Here is a 24,356-nt window from a genome sequence, read left to right on the forward strand (position 1 = left end):
TTTGTGTTCTCATTTGGATTAAGTTTTTAGGAAAATGGTTGTTTTTTGTGTTCATTTGAAATCTATCAAATCAATTGCAAAGATTTTATATAAATGATAATATGTTAAGTATGTCGAATATAAATAACGCTTATTTCATAAATCGAATTTGAACAATTCAAATTCTCTCATCACACTGTTCTAAGGTTTAGTTGGATATAATCTAGCAGAGGGACCTAATGGATCAACAGATTATGAGCTCCAACGATCCGAGATTAACTAACTATACTATATAACCTAGTTAACCAACATTTGTTAACTATCAGAACACTCCATTATAGCCAAGTAGATGTTCTCTCCTCACTGTAGATATATTTCTATCCACTTGATATAACCATGATTAGTAAATCGATCCTTCACGGGTTTTCATAATTTCAGCTGTGTAAAAATTATCGTTTTACTCATGTAATTATATCTTGTTTCCTATGTCTCACTGATCTTCTAATGAACAATTGGTTTGTGGTCCAACCATCAAATCGAGTCCCTCTCAAGCCAATGAGAGGGTGAGGCACCTTGTTCAAGACACAAAGTCAACACTTAAGAGAACAACCTATCTTCTATCTCTAAAATTGGGTAGGAGTAAATTCTATCTTGCAAGACTATGTCCCTAGCTATCTATCCGATCTTATTCCTAAAATGGAGGACTTATTGGGTCGGCAAACTTGGATCACTCTCACCCATGTAGATTAAAGGATAATTTTGAATAAACAGGAGTTCATAATTAACCCAGGATTTAAGATCGAAGGTCATCATTTCAAATAGTCAGTCTTAACAGTGAACGATGTTATAAAATAAAAGTGACTATTTTGCGGTCCGATTTTATGCAAACTCATTGCGTAGGACGCCTACATTCGCATGTCTCCACATGAAGGATTCATGATCATACCGTTTGTACCAATTACAAAGTGGGTAGCATCCATAGTTTTCCCATGATAAGGTACCTAGCCTTATCCTTCTACAATAGACTATTTTGGCTATTACTCGAACTTGATTCACTTTTATGTCTCTACATATAGTTCAAGTATTCATGCTATAGGTACATCTTTATTGAATAAACCTCAATAACAACTTTATTGTAAAAATAGAATACCTTCATTGTTTACAAACTACAAATTTTAGGGCATAAAACCCAATAGCCATTTACAAACTAGAGAACAAAATCATAAGTTATTAAACAACTAAGGAACATAAAAATTACAAATAGGCAAAGGAACGTCATACATAGATGGAAAAACTAACGAACCTAAAATGATCAACCAAATAACAAGAATGAAGAATCTGCAAAAGACTAAAATCCCCAAATGAAACATTATATAGTAGGAAAGAACACCACCATACCTAATAATCAAAAAATTGAATTAGGGAGCAAAGAGCAACATACCTAGAGAGAAGGTGTTAGGAATAATTCCATTCACAAAGACAAAGGCAAGGGCAAGGACCAATTTGAAAAATCCTCCTCAACAAACTATTCCAGTACCACGTGATACTGTTAGAATTCCTCCACTAAAATGATGCCATGTGTATACAATAATTTTCTATTATATTATTTTATTCTTTGTTGTAAATATCAAAACCCTATGAAAGGGTATTACCCACGGTATAAAAAAGGACATTCACCCTATTGAGTAAATAGAGAAAAATCATTACAACAGACCTACAACCCTTTTATCTTCCTCCCTATTCTGTCGTTTCTACAACCCTTTTATCTTCCTCTTTATTTTGTCGTGGTATCAGAGCCATAAATGGCTAACACCTCATCCCTACTATCCTCTGCTATGACCTCAACAGTTCCTATTTTCAGCTCACCCCCTCTAAACCAACTCTTAAACCAAGTTACTACTATCAAGTTGGAACGAGGAAATTTTCTCTTATGGAAAAAATTTGGCGATTCGTATACTCCTAAGCTACAGGTTAGACGGGCATCTTACCGGCGAGAATCCATGTCCACCGAAGTTTATTCAACTACCCACGAGTATTTCTCAAACCACTGAAGAAACTATCCATGGCGGTATCTCTTCAGGAACTGTCTCCTCAACTCCTCATCAAGTGGTAAGTATTGCCTCTAGTTCGTCTGCAACATCAGTAATAAATCCGTTATATGAATCTTAGGTGGCCGTGTTGGGTTTTATATCCTAAAACTCGTGGTTTGTAAACATTAGAACTTATTCTGAGAATTCAATAAAGTTGTTGTTGAATATATTGTTTTTTAGAAATCCAATAAACCTAAGTTCCCTTGACTATTATATTAGTACTTGAACTTTATGTGGGGACATACAAGTGAATCAAGTTCGAGTAAATAGTCAAAATGATCTATAGTACATGAATAAGATTGGATACCTTATTTTGGTAACACTATTGGATGCGGCCTAGTTGTTACAAAGTGTTGTAAAGTGCTACATACGAAATGATCCTAATTCGTGCATATTGAGACATGAGGAGTGGGGGTGTCCTGTATAAATGAGTTTTGTGCAAGATTAGACCAAGAAACATGTCACTCTTACTTTATAATGTTGTTTACTGTTTAAGACTGACTATTTCAAAGCGATGACCTAGGTAACTTAACCTTAATCCTGAGCTAACTATGAACTCCTGTTTGTTCGGGATTATCTTTTGATCTGCAAACGGTGAGAGTAGACCAATTGTCTCTGCTCAATAAGCTTACCATTTTTTGGGATAAGACCGGATGAATAGCTAGGAACATAGGGTGCAAGAGGGAATTCACTCCTACCCAGTTAGAGTTAGTAGAAAGGTTGTTCCCTTCAAGTGCTGATTCTGGGTCTTGAACAAGAAGCCTCACCCTCTCATTGGCATGAGAGGGATTTAATTTGTTGATTGGATCACAAATCAGTTGTTCATTAGGGGATCAGTTGAACTTAAGAAATAAGAGGTAATTTCGGGGGTATAAGAAAGATTCGACCCAGCCGTTATTACGAGCAACCTGTGAAGGGATAACTTACTAATCATGGTTATATCGAGTGGACATAATATATCTACAGTGAGGGGAGTTCAGTTATGGTCTTTAATGGAATCACTCATTAGTTAACAAATGGGGATTAGATCGGTCTAATGAGTTTAGCTGATTAATCTCAGATCTTTGGATCCCATGATCTGTAGGTCTGCGAGGTCCCCCTACTAGCTCGTAAATGGATAGGTTTTAGGGTAGCTTGAAAAATTAATTTGAAACGTTCAAATTAAACGGAACAAGAGAATAAATATTTAAATATATGAAGATGATTATTGTGCAAAAAATAATTTAATATTTGATATTAAATTAATTAATGTTTTCAATTAATTTATGAAATTAATTTAAGAAAATCAATTTTGAATTAAAATGATTTAAAATAATTTTTTTTTAAAAAGAAAATGGAAAAACGATTTGCATGGTTGCACAAAATGAAAAATGAATTTTTCTCCATTACCATCATCTTTATGCTCACACAAAAACCATTATCCTCTCTACTTTGATTCTCCAAGCATGAGCCGCAAGCCATGCACTCAATCTCTTTGCATGTTCATCTAAATATATAAAGAAGATTGGAGTTGTTGGAGAGAATGAGAAATAAAGAATTTTAAGAGAAATTTTTCTGAAGAAGAAACAGTCTTCTTCAGTCGGGCTGCTGTGAGATCTTCTTGTTTCTTCACATCTTCAAGTTGTTCTTGAGTCCCACAACTCTGCCTAAAGCTCTAAGAGCATAGTAGGGAAGGCTTTGGGGTGGTTCACATTGATATCAAGTGAAGACAGAAGCTGAACAGGCGTTTTCTTGGAGAGTTCATCAAAGTTATGTTCTGAAAACCCATTTTTTATGAAGAGCATGCTTTCATTTTTGCCAAAATTAGTGAATTAGAATGCTTATGAATCCTTGATACTTCTGTTGCATGTTGTTTAACTCTTATAGGCCATCGATAAGCAATTATTAGGCTGGTTATATAACTCTATGAGTGCAGAGGTAGCAATGTAGGTAATGGGCTGTGAAAACTCCAAGGTTTTGTGGACAGCAATACAAGAACTTGGTCTACAATCACGAGCAGAGGAAGACTACCTTCGCCAGCTCTTCCAACCGACTCGAAAAGGCTCGATGAACATGCTTGACTACATAAGAACGATGAAGACACTCTCAGAAAACCTGGGACTTGTAGGAAGCCCAGTACCAACAAGGGCGTTAGTATCCCAAGTACTGTTAGGGCTATATGAAGAGTGTAATCTAGTTGTGGCCACCAGACAAGGACGTGCAGACATCTCCTGGATAGATATGCAAATAGAGCTTTTGGCTTTTGAAAAGAGGTTAGAATTCTAAAAAAAACTCAGAAAAACTCTATTTCCTTTAATAATCCACCATCTATGAACATAGCATGCAACGGTGGACAAAGAAACTCGAATGCAAACAACAATGGACAACGTAGTAACCCTAGGAAAAACAGTAGACAACCATCGAACAACAGCCACACTAATCACCGTGGAAACTTTTGAAAAGTTCAATGAGTGGGATTGAAGTAATTATTGGGAGATTAACTTTGTTTTTTCTAAGTGATTTTGTGGATATCAAGATTATCTTAACGTTTTTTTTTTTTTTTTTTTATGCCGAAGTCGAACTTGATTTTAGGCTTTTTGTGTTCTCATTTGGATTAAATTTTTAGGAAAATTGTTGTTTTTCGTATTCATTTCAAATCTATCAAATCAATTACAAAGATTTCTATCGATTTCACCTAATTTCAAAACCTCATTAGGTGAATGAAGAATGGATGGAAGAGAAGTTGAAGATAGAGAGTTTATGATTTGCTTATTGGAATTACTGTTCTTCTTCGCCATTGATGGAGTTAGAAACATGCAAGCCGAAGTAATTCGGATGTTAAGCACTATAATTACATTAGTTTAAGGATTAACCATGCTAGTTCAAAACTGTAAAAACAGAGTTTGAAGTACAAATCTTGATGTAGCTCAAAATTGAAGCTGTCCTTTGGTTGTTTTTTTATCACGAACATTTCATGGACCACCACTAGAGTCTTCCGTGAAGGAACTTGTTTTGAAGGAGATTCTTGGGCAGAAGCGGATCGTCCAAGTTCCATTTTTATTGAAAACTAAATTTACAGTAAACAAACAAGATATGCATTCATAAACAAATTACAGCATGCTTGAAAGAAGAAAATGATTCAAGACATATTAACTTTGAAGAACCTTTTTTTTTTGTAAATCCCTCGAACTCAGCAAAATATTGAAGATCTTCTTCAAAAACTTCATGGACCAAATAGAGACACTATCACAGTGAACCTTTGGTATTCTTAGGGTGAGAACCCAATAGTGGTGGGCTCTGACCATTTTGGTTAGGAGGGTTTGTTTAAGTTTGGAGGAAGAAGATTGAAGCATACACAGAACGGTTTTATGATACTCTTTATCGTATAGCAAAAGCCTTCAATTGTGTAGTTAATTTCACGTTAGTCTCTAAAAAAATAGAAACTAATTCCTTTTATTCATTTTGCCATCAAAACAAATAACCACCCACTAAGTTGGTTGGAGAGAAAATAGGAGTCGTTATTACTCAAAAATAATATCATTAGAAGAATTTCGGACTGTAATGTCGGTTTTAAACACACATTAAAGGGCTTTAATGTCAGTTGACAACCGAGATTAAAGATAGTGTTATTAAAGCCTTTTAATGTCAGTTGTCTTTAATGTCGATTTTAAATCGACATTAAAGGGCTTTAATAACACTGTCTTTAATGTCGGTTGCAACCGACATTAAAGCCCTTTAATGAAATTTGCAACCGACATTAAAGCCTAGAATTTGTCCGTTTTATCAACTGTTGTTCGTTTTTTTAAATTTCGTTGCCAAATCCATTTTTTTGGTCAAAAAGTATAACATGACACATCATCATCGAACACTATAGCTAGGACATATTATTTATGTATGGATTGCAAATCTATTACATTAAATCCATAAATTCTGTTATAAAATTATAATTTAAAATGTCGTACAATAATTCAGACCTTGAAAACACAAATTACAAGTAATACAAACATTATGATTTTACAAACATTATGAGTTTACTGTCCCTTTCCAATTGGTAAGTATGGATCCCTTCGACCCCCCAGCTTCAGCAGTGTCTAGTTATAGGAATCTTTGTCTGACTACTATTGTTTAAAGGATCACAAACAAAAAAAGGTTTAAAACAAAGGATTGAAAGTGAAAATGTGATCATAATTCATATTCAACTAACCGTGTTTATTCGGAATGTGTATAAATGGTACGTTCAAGGAAAAATTCTTTACTAGAGTTCCCCAAGAAAAAGCATAAAGAGGTTGCAATACCAAATCTTTACCCCTTTGTTGCACCTGTAAAACAAGAAAACTCAATAGTTGAATAAATTAGAGAATCTTTTTTTTAAAACTGTGAGTCATAAACTAAAACTTATTAAAACTGTGAGTCAAGCATTCTTTTAGTGTATTTAATTAGCATAATGCACATGTTCTTAAGCCAATCAATCATTTAGTTCCTGCATCTATCGCTTAGCTCCAGCGGCCCATCGTGTAGCTCAATCGTTTAGTAAACAATCTCGCGCATAGGCTATTGTTTAGCTACCGCGCTCATCGTTTAGCATTGACACCTTATCATCTAACGCATTCGCCTATCGCTTAACGTCATCGCCTATCGCTTAGCATTCTGCCTCTCGTGTAGTGCGTTTGCTCATCATTTAGTGCAACAGGGCTATCGTCTAGTGCTCATGCCCATTGCGTAGCGCCATCGTATAGTCTATCGCTTAGCGCCCGCACATCTACTATACGATTGTCCATCGCCCACCTACACGATCGACGATCGTCTACCCAACGCTTTACGCTCAACATTTCACTTTTACTACTCTTGCCAATACTTTAACAAATGTATCATATACAACAAAACCATTAATCAAGTCGAATTTCGAAGGCCATAGACACATAAAAAGGCCCAAATCTAGGAGTAGAGAGACATATTGAAGTGAAACCGCAACTGGCTTTCATTGAGACATTTACATAAACAGTTGAGAGGCGTAACATAAGAAAAAAATTTGCTGTGAGTTTAAGGGAGGAAAGAGAAGAAGAGCATACTGATCTGGATGAACGATGAATGGCGAACTTCAGATATTTAGATTTGGACTTCAGATCGAATGACGAATGATGGCACATGGATTCGAGCAACTTCATATCTAAACTTCAGATCTAGGCGACTGGATGTGGCCGACGACGGACAAATGAGAGGATCTACACCACGAATGACTGGGAGTGACTTCAGATCCGTCTGCACCACGAATGATCGACGGACGAGGATCTACACCACAGATGATCGAAGGACGAGGATCTACACCACAGACGATAGATGACGAGGATCTGCACCACAGACGACTAGGTTTGGAAGAGAGAAATGAGAAAGAAGAGGGTCTGAAGAGGGTAGTGTGAGAATGAGAGGAAAAAGAAAATAGGGGGGGAGTGAAAAGGGAAAAATGAAAAAAATGGAGGGAAAATACAAAATAGAGGGAGAGTGAAAGAGGGAAAATTAAGCAGGTCTTTAATGTCAGTTTAAAACCGACATTAATGGTACCCCTACAATGTCGGTTTAAAACTAACATTAAAGATCCGCTTTCTAAAAAAAAAAAAAATTGACATTATCCATCCGATTTCACTTTTTTCAATGGACATTAAAGCCCAAAATTCTTGTAGTGTATAAATAATGATGATAACCAACTTATCATATCATATTTATATTAAACCATATGTTATATCAAATATAACACATAACCTATAGTTTTAATATTGTATCATATACAATATAATCTATAGTTTCTTTTCTCTATTTTATGACATTTAATGTAAATCATATCTATATTAAATTTAACAGCTATGAATCTCATTCATAGAAAATATACTTGAATCTCATTCAAATATTTATTTCCTCCAATTAAACTATAATGTATCAAATACATTATAACAATTATATCATATATAATTAAATTCCCTCTTATTGATTTGAACCATTCAAATTAACCCAAAAACTGATTCTCAACTAAATTCTTTTGAGGTACCAAGGGGACCTTATGGACCTGTAGCTTGAAGTTGCAACAGTACTTGAATAATTAATTAAACTCTTTAAGGATAGTTGCAAATATAGACATTAGACCCAAAATATTTTCAAATATAACATAATGTAAAAGAAATTACAAATATGGCCAAATTTAAATAGTCTATCAGTGATAGATCATATTATTGGTAGAAGTCTATCAGTGATAGACCATATCGCTGGTAAGAGTCTATCAACAATAGAAGTCTATCGCTGATAGACTTGGTTATACTTGCAATTTTTGTAAAATGATGTTATACATTTGGTTATTATTCCTAAAAATGTTACCAATTGCAATTACCCAACTCTTTAATTACATTATCCACCATCCGTTAACTGTCGGGCACTACACTAAAGACCAACAACTGCACTCTTCGCACTACAGATATATTTCTGTGTCCATTAGATATAACCAATCAATAGTACGATGATCCTTCACAAATTGCTCGTAAGTACAGCTAGGCCAAATTACCGTGTTGCCCCTATAGTTACATCTAACTTCTTAAGTACCACTGATCTCTCTAATGAACATTAAACCATAGTCCCCCTATGACAAAACCTTTCTCGGGCCAGGAGAGGGTGTGGTGCCACATTGTTCAAGATCTGGAATCAGCCCTTAAGGGAGTAATTTATCTACTTACCCCTTCTTCGGGGAATGAGTGAATTCCATCTTATGTAGTTGTGTTCCCAGCTCCCCAATCAGACGAATTCCTAAAATGGTAGGTTTGTTGAGTCGGTGATCTGACCACTCTCACCCATACAAATCAAAGGACTGCCCTCGTAAGTAGGAGTTCACAACTCATTCAGGATTCAGGTAATGTTACCTATGGTCATCTTGGTAACATGAAAGTCTCTATTATGAATGGTGTTATATAATGAGATTAAACATTTCATGGTCTGGTCTTATAAAAACTCTTTTGTATAGAATACCCCCACTCGCATGTTTAATACATGAATGATCAGGATCAGATCATTTGTAATACTTTACAACAATTATAACACCTACAAAGAGGGTCATACTTATAGTGTCAACAGTATAAGGTACCCAGCTTTATCCATCTACTACAGACCATTTAGGTTATCACTTAAACATGATCCACTTGTATGTCTCCACATACATGTTTAAGTTACAACAATAACCTTGGATGTTAGTTTATTGAAGTTAATACAACTAAAATATTACATATTTTATAGACAAAGTGAATAAGAATATCATATATTATTAATCACATAATAGTTTGTTCATACAAAATTTACAAACTATAGAACCCTACAAGATTTAGGGCACCAACACCAACAATCTCTTACTTGTCCTAAAGCTAGTGGGGTATACAAGATAATAAAATATAAGTACACAAAACAATAAACTAGGGCATAACATGCCCATTACAAGATCTCCCAGTTGCCCTAGTCCAATCGTGGTCTGTCCCATAGACCCATACTCTGCAGGTGACTCTCAAACACTGTAGCCATGAGGGCCTTCGTAAACGGATCAACAATGTTGTGCTCTAAAGCTATCCTTGTGACAATCACGTCCCCTCAATGCACAATCTCTCGGATGAGATGATACTTCCACTCTATGTGTTTGTCGTGCTTATGAATCCTAGGCTCTCGGGAATTAGCCACATTACCATTATTATCAGAATAAAATGTGATGAGCTTTGACATGTCTGGAACAACTGCCAGATCAGTCAAGAATTTCTTGAGCCAAACGGCATCCTTACGAGCTTCACAAGGCACTATATACTCAGTGTCCATGGTGGAATCCGCAATGCACCCCTGCTTGGTGCTTCGTCATACTACTGCTCCTCCGTTAAGAGTGAACACTGATCCTGAAGTAGATTTCCTAGAATCCTTATCAGTCTAAAACTCAAAGTCCATGTATTCTGTAAGGATAAAATCCTTAGAACCATACACAAGCATGTAGTCTCTCATTCTCCGTAGATACTTGAGGATGTTCTTAACAGCTATTCAGTGACCTAATCCTGGATTAGACTGATATCTACTGACTATCCCCACTGTGTAGCAGATGTCAAGTTTAGTACATAATATCACATACATCAAACTGCCCATTGCAGATGTATAGCGGATCCGTCTCATATCCTCAACCTCTTGAGGTGTCCTAAAACACTGTTTCTTAGACAAAGTAACTTCGTGTCTGAAAGGCATTAGGCCCTTCTTGAAGTTCTGCTAACAAGCATTTGGTTAATATACGATGCCTGAGAGAGTGCTAGCATTTTGTTCTTTCGATCTCGAAATATCTGAATACCCAGAATAAACTGAGCCTCTCCAAAATCTTTCATTTTGAATTGGATCGCTAGCGAGTTCTTAACTATAGTTAGTAAACTTGCATCATTCCCAATGAGTAGGATATCATCTACATATAACACTAGAAAACTATTGAACTGTTGATGATCTTCTTGTAGACACAAGGCTCATCAACATTCTGATCAAAACCATAAGATTTGATTGCAGTATCAAACCTTATATTCCAAGATCGAGATGCCTGTTTTAGTCCATAAATGGACTGATTAAGCATGCAAACCTTTTGCTCTTGACTTGGATTATGAATTCCTCAGGCTGCACCATATAAATGGTCTCCTCAAGATTGCCATTCAGAAAAACAGTCTTGACATCCATTTTCCATATCTCATAGTCATAATATGAGGCAATAGATAGGAGGATTCGGATAGACTTCAGCATGGCAAGAGGCGAGGAAGTGTCCCCATGGTCGACTTCCTCTACCTGGGTATAATCCTTTGTCACCAGTCTAGCCTTAAAGGTTTGCACCTTCCCATCAGCACCCCATTTCCTCTTTTAGATCCATTTACAACCTATAAGTTTAACCCCATCAGGTTGATCTACAAGATCCCATACTGAATTGAAGTACATAGACTCCATTTCGAGATCCATTCATCCCTGTGAACATCTTCCATTTTCTTCTGGAAAGACAATGGATCCTCAACCTTGCCATCAACTACCATAGCTAGGATTTCAGTTAAACCCATATAGTGAATAGGTAGGTTCACAACCCTCCTACTATGTCAAGGTTCCCTCTACACTTGAGGTAGATTTTACCTATTAAATGAACCTACTTCAACAACTCTAGTTGAGGTACTAGGCTTTTCAACAACTCTTGTTGAAGATTCAATAGTTTCTTTGGAAAGCTCATTCAACACGATTTTACTTCTGGGTTTGTACTCCCTTATGTGGTCCTCCTCAAGAAAAGTAGCATCATCATCTCACCAGCATTAAGTTGCCACCAGGAACTAATTCCCTGAAATGAAGAACAAACATGGTTAGTGGCCCTAGAGTCAATAATTCAGGCAGAATCATCATTCTCCACTAAACAAGTTCCAAAACAAGCAAATCATATTTACCTTGTTTGGCCTTCTTCATTTCTACCAAATATCTGGCAGTTCCTCTTCTAGTGCCCGTTCTGGTTACAATGGAAACATTTTCCCTTGTCAACCCTCACTATTTGTCTACCCCTTGGAGCAGCAACTCCTGGGTTAGCAGCAACCTTCCCCTTTCCACCCTTCTCCTTCTTCCACTTTTTGGTGCCAGAGGAAGAAGGTGCAGACTTAGTTCTAGAGGTCGAACCTTTGTGGAACTTTTTAGAAGATGAAGCAACATTTGTTTCATCCTTCTTTTTCTTGCTTTTGAACAAAGATTGGAAATTATGTAGCTCGTTGAGCAGAGTAGTCAGGTTTTAGTCAATTCTAATTAGAACAGCATTGCAATAGAAGTGAAGGAAGCTTTCTGGTAATTATTCCAAAATGATGCTAACCTGGCTAGCCTCATCAATGCTTGACCCATTCATCTCCGCCACGTTGAATTGGATCATCATGTTGAGAACGTGTTCCCGAACAGATGACCCCTCTTGCATATGTGAATTGAATATGTACTTGAGAGCGTCATGCCTGAGCTGTGCGGATGGTTGTGTGATAACGGGCAGAAATTCACGTTATCATAGTACTAAGTTCTTAAACAATGTTGGATTGCGTTGATGAAATATGTTAAATTGCGTCCATTAAGCATAAAATCTATAATATTGCGGTTGCATGTGTCCAACGCATTAGAAAATTTGATCTTTATATTTTCGTGCAGACTATGCGTTAACGCAATACAAAGATGGCGATCATAGGAATTCACTGATCGAGCACAACTTCACCAAAATAATTTGCGTTGATCGTGCTCGCAAACATTCACCCAAGAAAAATCACCGCAACTTGGTCAGTGCAACATGGTAGGCGCATCCGGGTGAAAGAATAATTAAGAGCGATGGAATAGAAAGTTGATGACAGTCGGATCCAAATTAAATTGACAGCCAATAACGGTCACAAAGTACATTCAGCTTTATCGGTGATAATTATTCGGCGCGTCAATCAGGAATTAAAGCTGTCCCATCTGTACAACCGGGAGAGAGAAACCGCCTTTCACCATGGAAGCTCTATAAATACCAAGTGTATTCTTCATAAAAGGGGTTAACCAGTCGATTACTTCATCACTTTACAAGTTCACGCCTCTATCCATAGTTTTCTTTCATTTTAAGGCGGAGGGGAGGAAGGAGGTGTGCCGGTAGATCGTTCCAATAATTTTGGGAAAGCACCAGAAGCTCTAAGATAGAGAGAGGGCCGACGCCTACGAAAATAGGAACATTTATAGATCAGAATAGAGATTCAGTGTAAAAAGCCTCGGTCAGCAAGGAATTGCTACCAGGCTCTCTACCTTTACTTTCCACTGTCATTTTGTACTCAACTCGGTTATAGGAATGGAATGTTTTTCTCTATATCTGTTCACTCTCTGTTATTTATGCATGAGTAGCTAAATTAGTTGAATGGGTTGAGAAGTAGTTAGCTAGCATAACGAAGGAATCTTCATCTTTGCGATTATCTTGTTTATGTATGCTTCATTCGTCTATTAGAGATACTTGGGAGGGTAGTCTAAAGACAGGATCTAGACTTGGGAAGGTCGGGTCAGAATCTAGGTTTGGAAGAACCAGATTAGAACGCATAAATGGGAGATAGGCGCTTAAGAATGAGCACTATTTGTTATTAATGCATCGCATGCATCTTAGCAATAAGATATGATTGTATGCGGTCACTTGCTTTCATGCATTTTGCATCAATGCATAGGACAAGAGTAGAGACTTAGGGATAAGCTCTATGGACATTTTGCATTCAACACATGCATCCTAGACTTAGGAGCATCGCATTTACATTGGGAAATGACTTGCTGTGCATGGTTGTAACATGATCGCAAAGTTTGATGCATTCCCGAGTAATGCTAGCTAAAGATCTTCTCAACCTGTTTATCGCATACTCATTGCATCTATCAATGCAGCTATCTTTTTCAAATCCGCCGCCTTTATTTACTTCTTTTTCATCAACGCAACAACACGCCCACACTTTATTTATTTACTTGGTTACCACAAAGTTTTCATAAATATTACCAACGCAACTATTTTCACAAGTCCCTATGTTCGACCCTGGACTTACCAGGAAACTCAGAGGAATTTACACTTGAACTCCGCTGGGGAAACTTGAGTGCAAAATGCAATCCATCAACGCATTTCATCTGTATTTCCACTTAATAAAATAACACATCATTATTCGAACATTCCCCTCAGGGACTCCATGATCTCACGTGCAGTGACCATGGGTTCATGCTTCTTGGCCAAGACTTCGTTAAGGCTTGCCAAGATATATGCTTGGACCTTTTCGTTTTCCCTTGTCCAGCACTCATAAGCTTCTCAAACATTTCGAGTAGCAATAGGAGGTGGAATTAAAGGACACGCCTCCATTAGGACGAAACATCAGTCATCGATGATTAAAATCGTGTTTATGGTGTTTTTCCAATTTTCGCCAGTTAATTTGTCGGCGGCAAGTAAACTTAGAGTCGCGGTAGCCATATAAAATTGCTGAAAAAGAACAAACTTAATTAAGTCTACATGCATTGAACCCCTTTTAGAAAACCAAACAAGTTTTAGCAAAATAGTCCAGTGTACCCTAAGGGACATCTATTTTGCAATGATGTTTCAGTGAGGCAAGACAAAAGTCACCGTAGGGTGATCAAGTGCCCTTTCACTAAAATGAGACATTCTCAACCATTAGATAGAGACAACTTCTTGTAACTGTACTAATAGTCACCATTGTTCAGTCCAAAATTTGTTAACATCCTTAACAATTCTGTGTAAGTGTAACCCCTCATTTTAGGTTCTAGAGTTATGCCCTAATGAGCTAACCTTATGAAAAAGCTGATTAGAAAAAAAGACTAAAGCAACTCTATCCATTTCTGGAGATCAAATAAAGCGTCGTGCAAAACTGCCACCCTTGAGGGGGACACCACGATGCCTCGAGGCGATGCATGAAACATTATCCAATCTAATGAGAGAGACCGAGGGATATGTTGTCACACGTCCCGCTCCCACTTACTATGAACACTCTTCCCATTCACCTTGGTATTAACCTACCCAAACGCCACCCATAGGGGGACATCCATGGTGCCTCAAGGTCGAGAGTTGATCTCACGGTGTGAACTTTTAGGGAGAAATGTGTACAGGTTAAAGTGAAGTATCATACCCCATTTTCCTCCCACTGAGTGTTCTACCTAGGGTTTATTAACTGAGAAAATCCGGCTATTAGTTTTATCTAAGTATTTGTTTAATTTGCTAAAAAACAACACTTGTCGTTAATGATTAAATAATTTTGATTCTAGTCTCATTAAACTCTTTAACAGACTTTCATCAAACTTGCATGCATGTAACAAATCTATCTAATTCACCTTTCCAAGTAGGTTCCCAGGTAAGGGTGCGATGTTTCCATCGACTTAAGTACCCCAGCCTAGCCAGAACCAGCCTTAGACAAATGGTCCCTTATAGATACATTTGTTACATATTTAATCTTTTATTAGGAATCAATTTAATCCTATTAAACTGATTTAAAACATCAAACTTAGATTTCTAATCTCATTAGAAATGTAATCTTAGGTCTATCTCAATTAAATTTTAAAACACTTTTAAAAAATGATTATAGCCTAAGGTTTGCATGCAACTCTTTATTATTGATTTGAATTATAATTTCATTTATTATAACACTTATAAGAAATGAAACAATTAAAACCAATCATTGCAAGCTGGACATACATAAGTCATTTATAAAAATTATAAAATAACCTAAGGTAGTGTCATGCTTCATGCAATGTTCATTCATTACTAATATATAACTTTTATATAAACAAGTAATGAATTAAGCTATAACGTACATTCCATACAACCATTCAACCTTATATTATAACATTTATAATATAAATGATGCATAGATATACTATAATGCATGCATGCATATAGTATAACTCTTATATTATATGATGCATGAGCATGCTTTATATAATTTAAATCATGCATACTAATATATTATAACACTTATAATATAAAATGATGCATGAAAATAAATGCATAACCTATGGTGGGTTTTAAAACTATATGACATACATTATGGCATATAAAATAAACATACATCACATGTATATTGAACTAAAGTTGATGGACCGGAATAGATAATCTCAAACACAAAAAACAAAAATTAAGGCTAACTTATAATAAAAATTGATTCCACCGATTCGGAATAAGTGAATCGGGTCTTGAACCACTCCAACAAGAACCCTTGTAGCTTGATCATGTAGTAAACGCCTGATCGTCAAGCAGTGAGGTGTCGAGTATAGACGATCGTTTATATGCTATCACATAGCTTTTGACTATGAGATGAGCATGAAAGTCTACACGATTGTGTAACGAGCGTCGAGTATTGTATACTATGTGATCATGTAGCTAATGACTATGCGATGAACATGATAGTCTACACGATCGTTTAGCACGCAAGCTTGCATCGAGTATCATATACCGAGCGATCATTTACCCATCGAGCGCCTACGCGATCATGCAACCAACACAACATGATTATGTAGCAAACTCTACACGATTGTATAGCATTAGATATGCGATCGTTTAGCAAATATTATACGATCGTTTAGTAAACTCTACACGATAGCATAACAAAATCTAAACAATCATTTAGCTCCAGCTATACGATGAGAAAACTACCGCTTCGTATCCATCGAAACGCACTACAACCCTTCTTCTGAAGCCTCACAAGCGACTCAAAACTTAAAGTATACAGACTCGATTGCAATTTATTGCCCAAAAACGCAAGGGCCCTTACAAATTAACTTTGTGAAATTTAAACATAAAGCCATAAACAGAGACTTCTATCCCGGAACATCCATAAACAAACATTCACAAATATTTATCATATAAATGCAATGAAGAAATTAAATCTACAAAAAATGTAAACGAATTTTAATAAAGAAATGGAACTTGGAATCAGAACTACAACCTGACTCTCATACAAATTGAAGGAACTCGTTTTGAAGGAGATCTTTAAGTGGAAGCAGATCGTCCAAATTTCATTTTTATTGAAAACTAAGTTTACAGTAAACAAACAAGATATGCATTCATAAGTAAATTACAACATGCTTGAAAGAAGAAAAGGATTCAATAGATATTAACTTTGAAGAACTTTTCTTCTTGTAAATCTCTCGAACAGTCATGAACCTCGAACTCAGCAAAATCTTGAAGACCTTCTTCAAGAACTTCATGAACCAAATAGAGACACTACCATAGTGAACCTTTGGTATTTTCAAGGTGATAACTCAGGAGTGGTGGGCTCTGACTATTTTGGTGAGGAGGGTTTGTCTGAGTTCGGAGGAAGAAGATTGAAGCAGACACAGAACGATTCTGTGCTACTCTCTATCGTATAGCAAAATCCTTCAATCATGTACATATTTTCACGTTAGTCTCTAAAAAAAATAGAAACTCATTTCTTTTATTCCTTCTACCATAAAACCAAATAACCACCCAACAAGGAGGTTGGAGAGAAAATAGGAGTGGTTATTATTCAAAATAATAAAAAAAAAATTATGATAACTAGCTAACTTATCACATCATATTTATATTAAATTATATGTTATATCAAATATAACATATAACCTATAGTTTAAATATTGTGTCATATACAATATAAACTATAGTTTCTTTTCTCTATTTTATGGCATTTAATATAAATCATATTTATATTAAATTTAACAACTATAAATCTCATTCATAGAAAATATACTTGAATCTCATTCAAATATTTATTTCCTCCAATTAAACTATAATGTATCAAATACATTATAACAATTATATCATATATAATTGAATCAATTTAATTATATCATAAATAACTAAATTCCCTCTTATTAACTTGAACAATTCAAATTAAACCAAAAACTGATTATCAACTAAATCCTTTTGAACTGCCAAGGGGATCTTATGGACCTGTAGCTTGAAACTCTAATGGTACATGAGTAATTAATTAAACTTTTTAATTACATTATCCACCATCTGTTAACCGTCGGGCACTTCACTAAAGATCGATAGCTGCACTCTTCATACTACAGATATATTTTTGTGTCCATTTGATATAACCAATTAACAGTATGATGACCCTTCCCAAATTGTTCGTAAGTACAGCTGGGCCAAATTACGTTTTTTTCTTGTAGTTATATCTTACTTCTTAAGTACCACTGATCCCTCTAATGAACAATAGATCATGTCCCACTATGACTAAACCCCTCTCGAGCCAGTAGAGAGTGTGGCACCATATTGTTCATGACCCGAAATCAACCCTTAAGGGAGAAATTTATCTATTTACACCTACTTCGTGGAAGTTATAAATTTCATCTAGTGTAGCTATATTCTCAACTCCCCAATTAGACGAATCCCCAAAATGGTAGACTTGTTGAACCAGCGATCTAGCCACTTTTACCATACAAATCAAAGAACCGCCCTCATAGGCAAGAGTTCACAACTCACTCAAGATTCAGGTCATGTTACCTATGGTCATCCTGGTGAAATAAAAGTCTCTATTATGAACGGCGTTATATAATGAGACTAAACATTTCATGGTCCGGTCTTATACAAACTCCTATGTATAGAATATCTCGATTCACATGTCTAATACATGAATGATTAGGATCAGATCATTTGTAGCACTTACAACAATTATAACACATATAAAACTGGCCATACTCGTAGTGTCACCAAGATAAGGTACTCAGCCTTATCGATCTACTACAGACCACTTTAGTTATCACTTAAATATGATCCACTTGTATGTCTCCACATACATGTTTAAGTTCCAACGATAACCTTGGATGTTAGTTTATTAGTTTGTGGTCAATGCAACTAAAATATCACATATTTTATAGACAAAGTAAATAAGAATATCATATATTATTAATCACATAAGAGTTTGTTCATACAAAGTTTTCAAACTATTGGACCCTACGAGATTTAGGGCATCAATCCCAACATTTCTCACTATTCTCCAGCCTTAGAATGGATTGTGGGATCCAAATTTGTGATGAATTTGAAGGAAAAACAAAGTTTGAGACTGCTTTGGTGTAATGAACTTTGAGAGAGAAATTTAGCTTCACAAGCTAGCCCAAAGGAACTCAAACCTCAACAAATTTTCTTCTATTTAAAGAAGAAATCATGCAAGGTTAAATCAATCTCAAGATGACAGCAAATTGACACTAAATTTTTCACTAATTAAGTGGGATTTGAGGTGTTAAAGAGATCCAAAATGTGGGAAAAACCACTAACTTAAAATTCAATTAAAATTGAATTTCTAAAATTCAATTAAAATTATTTTTTTTATAAAATATATTTCAAATAATTAATTTCAAGTAAAATTAATTTTAAAACCAAACTTAAATAAAATTAATTCTAATAGTTAATTAAACAATTTACTTAATATTAGTTTAATATCATATATCAAATTATAAAATGAATTTTAAATAATAAATTAAACAATGTAATTAATAATATTAATTTAATATCAAATATTAAATTAATAATTAACACCAATCTCAATCATGAATCCCTATTCATGTGACCAATATTTAAATCATATTTAAATATTTTCAACTCTTCAAATTGTTTAATACATAATTAAACAATAATACTACGTTAAGTATATCGAATATAAATGACACTTGTTTCATAAACCGAATATGAACAATTCAAATTCTCTCGTCGCGCTGTTCTAAGGTTTAGTTTGATATGAGCTAGCAGGGGGACCTAATGGACCTACAGATCATGAGCTCTAACGATCCGAGATTAACTAACTATACTAGTTAACCTAGTTAACCAACATTCGTTAACTACCGGAACACTCAACTATAGCCCAGTAGCTGATCTCTCCTTACTATACATATATTTTTATCCACTAGATATAATCATGATTAGTAAATTGATCCGTCATAGGTTTTTCATAATTACAGTTGGGTCAAAATTACCGTTTTACCCATGTAGTTATATCATGTTTCCTATGTCCCACTGATCTTCTTATATAATTGATTTGTGGTCCAACCACCAAACCGAGTCCCTCTCAAGCCAATGAGAGGATGGGGCTCCTTGTTCAAGACCTGGAATCAGCACTTAAGAGAACAACCTATTTACTATCTCTAAAATCGGGTAGGAGTAAATTCTATCTTGCAAGACTATGTCCCTAGCTATCTACCCGATCTTATGCCTAAAATGGAGGGCTTATTGAGTTGGCAAACTCGGGTCACTCTCACCTATGTAGATTAAAAGATAATCTCAAATAAATAGGAGTTCATAATTAACTAAGGATTTAAGATCGAGTTACCTAGGTCATCGTATTGAAATAGTCAGTCTTAATAGTAAATGGTGTTATAAAGTAAAAGTGACTATTTTGCAGTCCGGTTTTATGCAAACTCATTGCATAGGACGCCTCCATTCGCATATCTCCCTATGAACGATTCAGGATCACATCGTTTATATCAATTACAAAGTGGGTCGCATCCATAATTTCCCTAGGATAAGGTACCTAGCCTTTATCCTTATACTATAGACTGTTTTGGCTATTACTCGAACTTGATCCACTTTTATGTCTCTACATATAGTTCAAGTATTCATGCTATAGTCAGTGATTCTTAGTTTATTGGAATTACGGTTTTTAGGTGCAATCCACATATTCAATAATATCTTTATTGAATAAACCTCAATAACAACTTTATTGTAAAAATAGAATACATTCATTGTTTACAAACAACAAATTTTAGGACATAAAATCCAACAACCATTTACAAACTAGAGAAAAAAATCACAAGTTTTTCAACAACTAAGGAACATAAAAATTACAAATAGGCAAAGAATCATTATAACTAGATGGAAAAACTGACGAACCTAAAATGATCAACCAAATAACAAGAATGAAGAACCTGCAACAGACTAAAATCCCAAAATGAAACGTTGCATGGTAGGAAAGAACACCACCATACCTAATAATCCAAAAATTGCATTAGGGAGCAAAGACCAACATACCTAGAGAGAAGGTTCGAGGGACTGTGATATGGAGAAAATGAACAAACTAAGATTATGGGGATTTCGTTTTTTTGTTAGAGGCGCTCTGTGTGGACAAAATTTACTCCCCAAAATCTTAGTTTTCCAACTGTCAAAATAGATTTTTCAAATTGATTCAAGATGATTGCACTATCATTTGTAAATTTTCGAAAAGATCAAATTTTGGAAAAAAATGGGGTAAAATTTAGGATATATATTGAATTTTGATGTTAATTCTACCTGAGATTTGAGAAAGCTCAGATATATCGAACTTTAGTGTTAATTATGTCTGCTTTTTTACTGAGAAAGCTCAAATATAACGAATCTTAGTGTTAATTTGTCTGAGATTAACACTGAGATCCACAAAATTAAACGAATTCCTAAATTGATTTACTGATTACCTAAATGTGAAACCCGGATTTTCATTTTTCCTACTTATGCAGGTGAAAGTTAAATTCTATGTTGAAGTGAAGGAAATTTCTAAGTGTTGAATAAATTTTCCTTGAGTAGTTTGAGATAAGCGTTAACTAGTAAAAATTGAACTATGCGTTGGAAGCCAAGGCAAAAATGACTAAGTATTTAACAATGCATTAGTGTGGTGCCATGCGTTAGCCATGAAGCTTTTAGAGGTTATTTGGGGAATTGAAGGAAGCCAAAGTGTGGCCAAGAGAAACACACACTGCAGCCAATGTCTTGAGAGGTTAGAACAACGCATACGGCAGCCAATGTCTTGAGAGGTTAGAACAACGCATGCGGCGCGATGGATGCAATGGATGTGATGGTTGCGGCAGTACTACGTGAGGGCATGTAGTGATGCGGCCGAGGGCATACGGTGATGCTACGTGAGAGCATGCGGTTCGAGGGCCTGCGGTGATGCTACGCAGTGACCTTGCTACGCGATGGATGCGACGGCCTTGCTATGCGATGGATGCGGCGGCCTTACTACGCGATGGATGTGGCGGCCTTGCTAAAGTATGAGCTAGGCGATGGAACGAGCTAAGGTGGACGCATGGTGAATTGTCCTTGCATTGCTAAGGCTTGTGGTAATAAGGTTCAAGAGGTTGGTTGCGTTGGTTATAAGGGATGTGTTAGCAAGAACCTAGGCGATGGTGAGCTATGCCTTGAGGTGTTGAGTTGAGAACCAAGTCGACCCAAAAGTTGTTATGCATTAGTGATGTGCTATGAGCCAAGGACATCCGAAGCATGTGGATGCATGCGCCAATTGATGGTGTCTGGACATAGGAATGTTGCGACAATTGGATGGGAGCATTTTTTGTTAGATGAACACATATGAAGGATGGACGCATTCAAGGACGTCATCAAGACATGTGGCTAGTTAGGAGGAAACCTTAGGCCTTAAGCAAATGAGGTGGATGCACAAGAAGACATGCAAAATTGAGGGCTATGCATTGGTAAAAGGGGAGCAAGATATCTTGGGTTGCGAGGATGTAAGATTGCGTTAATAGTATAAGGAAAAGACACTTGGACATGCGGCCAAGTAAGAGGTGTCGTCCTTAGAGAGATCTTGGATGCCTATAAATAGGGCCAAAGGCTTCAGATGAGAACTCAAATTCTCTTCAAAGAACATAAAGAAGAGGGTATGAGGTTTAATTGGGAGGAGGCTATGTGTTGATAGTAAGACCATGCGTTGGTCAAGAGGTATCAAGAGGGGAAGATGCTGTCGTACAGGAAGGTCTGGAAGTAGCATCAATTTGGGACGAGAAGTTCTCTCAAAATACTCGTGCGTTTGGAGTGATTCCAAAACCACTTGAAAGCTATGAGAGTCTAGTTTTTATGGTGGGCTACTGGAGAAGAAGCTCCAAGGAATCGGGCTAGATAATGAGGAAAATACAGAAGGGTCGAGCTGTCAGGTAAGATGAGCCAGTCTTGATGTTTTGAAGATTCCAGCCAAACCACGAGGAGTTCTAATCTAAGATTTTTAGGTAATATTCCTAAGATATTTTAGAGAATGTTTGTAGAATTAAGTAACCTAAGCTTTAAATTGAATCTGGATCTTAGGGTTCAAAAGAGGAGCTCGAGAAGATCAAGGAACTTCTAGAAAGGAAGATTCCTACCTTACCAAGGTGAGAGATAATTTCCTTTAAGTCTTAAAGCATATCTTTTAGAGTAATTGTATATACTTATGTTATGAATGAGTATCTAGCATGAGAATGAGATTATGTGATTGGGATGGTCAGGGGGTCAATAAACCTAGTTCCTGAGCCCAAAAGCAAAACCTCACGGAATGGTCAGGGGACCGAGAGGTCTAGTTCCTGAGCCTGTGGGAGGATCCTCGTATGGGATGGTCAGAGGGCCGACGGGCCTAGCTTCTGAGCCCATGAGCAGAGAGCTATGTGCACATAGAGGACATAGGGAACAAAAGGGAACGCATCAGAGTAAGCATTCATGATTAATAACAGCTAACTATCTACCGTGTGTGTAGGTAGAGAATAGACTCATTCTAAGTAATTATCAGTTTAGCTATCTACCGTGCATGTAGATAGAGTTGAGAATAGAACCATTCGAAATTGAAGTTTGAATGTAACCTCGTATTTATGATATGCTTGTTATATATGAGTTGAAATAGACTGTAGAAGTTGTTTACCACTCACTGAGCTTTGTGAAGCTCATTCTGTTATTTCATGTTTTTCTTCCCAGGTAGCGAAAGGTGAGGAGTTTCAGGTTGCTGCTAAGGTCAAGGTCTGCCACAAGCCACAATTACACTTCCAGAGGGTTTTAATTAGTTATTGTTGTAAACTTTGTAGTTAAGTCTTGGAGTTGTATGAACATTAAATTGTTGTAATAAAGTGGGCCTACTTAATCAGTTGTTGTTATCTCCTTGACTTAATGTTTATTGAGTGTAGTAAAGAGGTTTAGTTGGATAGTAGGTATCACAAAAGGGTGGTATATGCGGTCCCTCATGCCTCTCCTCAGGCTCAGGAGTGCGGGCTCGGGGCGGGGTGTGACACTAAATATATATTTCCAATTATCTTTTCAAATTTCTCCAAATTGTAAACTATTTGGTAGTGTATTTTTTTATTTTGGAAAGATATGGAAAGATTGCATAATATTTGGAAAAATTAGCAAATCTCGGCGTGTAATTCTAGCGAGATCTATAGAGAAGGCGCAAAATAATCGATAAGTTACAAAAAGTTATTTTTTTAATAAAATCTCAGTGGTCAATCTCAGACTAGATGCATCGAGAAAAACCATTATAACGATTTTTTAAAAAGCATATTAGTTTTGTAAGGTGAAAACTTAAACGTCTTATTTTTGATAAATCCCCACAAAAGTATTGTTGAATAGGGTAATGCTTTTATGCATGTTCAAAATACAGCTTTTATTTTCATTTACATTAATTTACATCCAACCATGTGAGTTTTCCTAACCATGAAGTCAATGAATGCCCTAAATGGTGCTCAATAACATAACAATATAATAATCAAAATTCATCGTTATTTAGGGATTGTTATAGACACTTAGGTTTTTTCATTTTTTAATTAGGCTACAATTAGTTGTGGCCACAAAAGGCTTTTGTTTTGTTTTGGCCAATGTTTAGTTTCCTGAATAAATTTGTTCTTGGGTGAGTGAGGGAAGTATACTTTTGCAACACACCCTTGATGAAATAACTGTCGAACAATAAACAAATTTCAGCTATCAATTTTTGTTTAGATTAAAAAATAGGGATGGTGGGTTAATAATATGTCACACATCAAGTTCACAACCCACACAACATCTTTTAGTTTCATTGCAACTTGTCT

General features: G+C 36.0%; 1 long non-coding RNA gene across 1 annotated transcript; it reads left to right on the plus strand.

Annotated features, from left to right (window-relative positions):
• Window positions 1–1,549: 1,549 nt before the first annotated feature.
• LOC150036140 (uncharacterized) lies at window positions 1,550–23,429 on the plus strand. Its single transcript, XR_016529800.1, has 2 exons — window positions 1,550–2,088; window positions 23,254–23,429. It is a non-coding gene; the product is annotated as an uncharacterized LOC150036140 (long non-coding RNA).
• The last annotated feature ends 927 nt before the right edge of the window (window positions 23,430–24,356 follow it).

This window comes from Benincasa hispida, chromosome 5, assembly GCF_027475165.1.
Source record: "Benincasa hispida cultivar pf3 chromosome 5, pf3_genome.v1.1, whole genome shotgun sequence".
Classification (NCBI taxonomy): domain Eukaryota; kingdom Viridiplantae; phylum Streptophyta; class Magnoliopsida; order Cucurbitales; family Cucurbitaceae; genus Benincasa; species Benincasa hispida.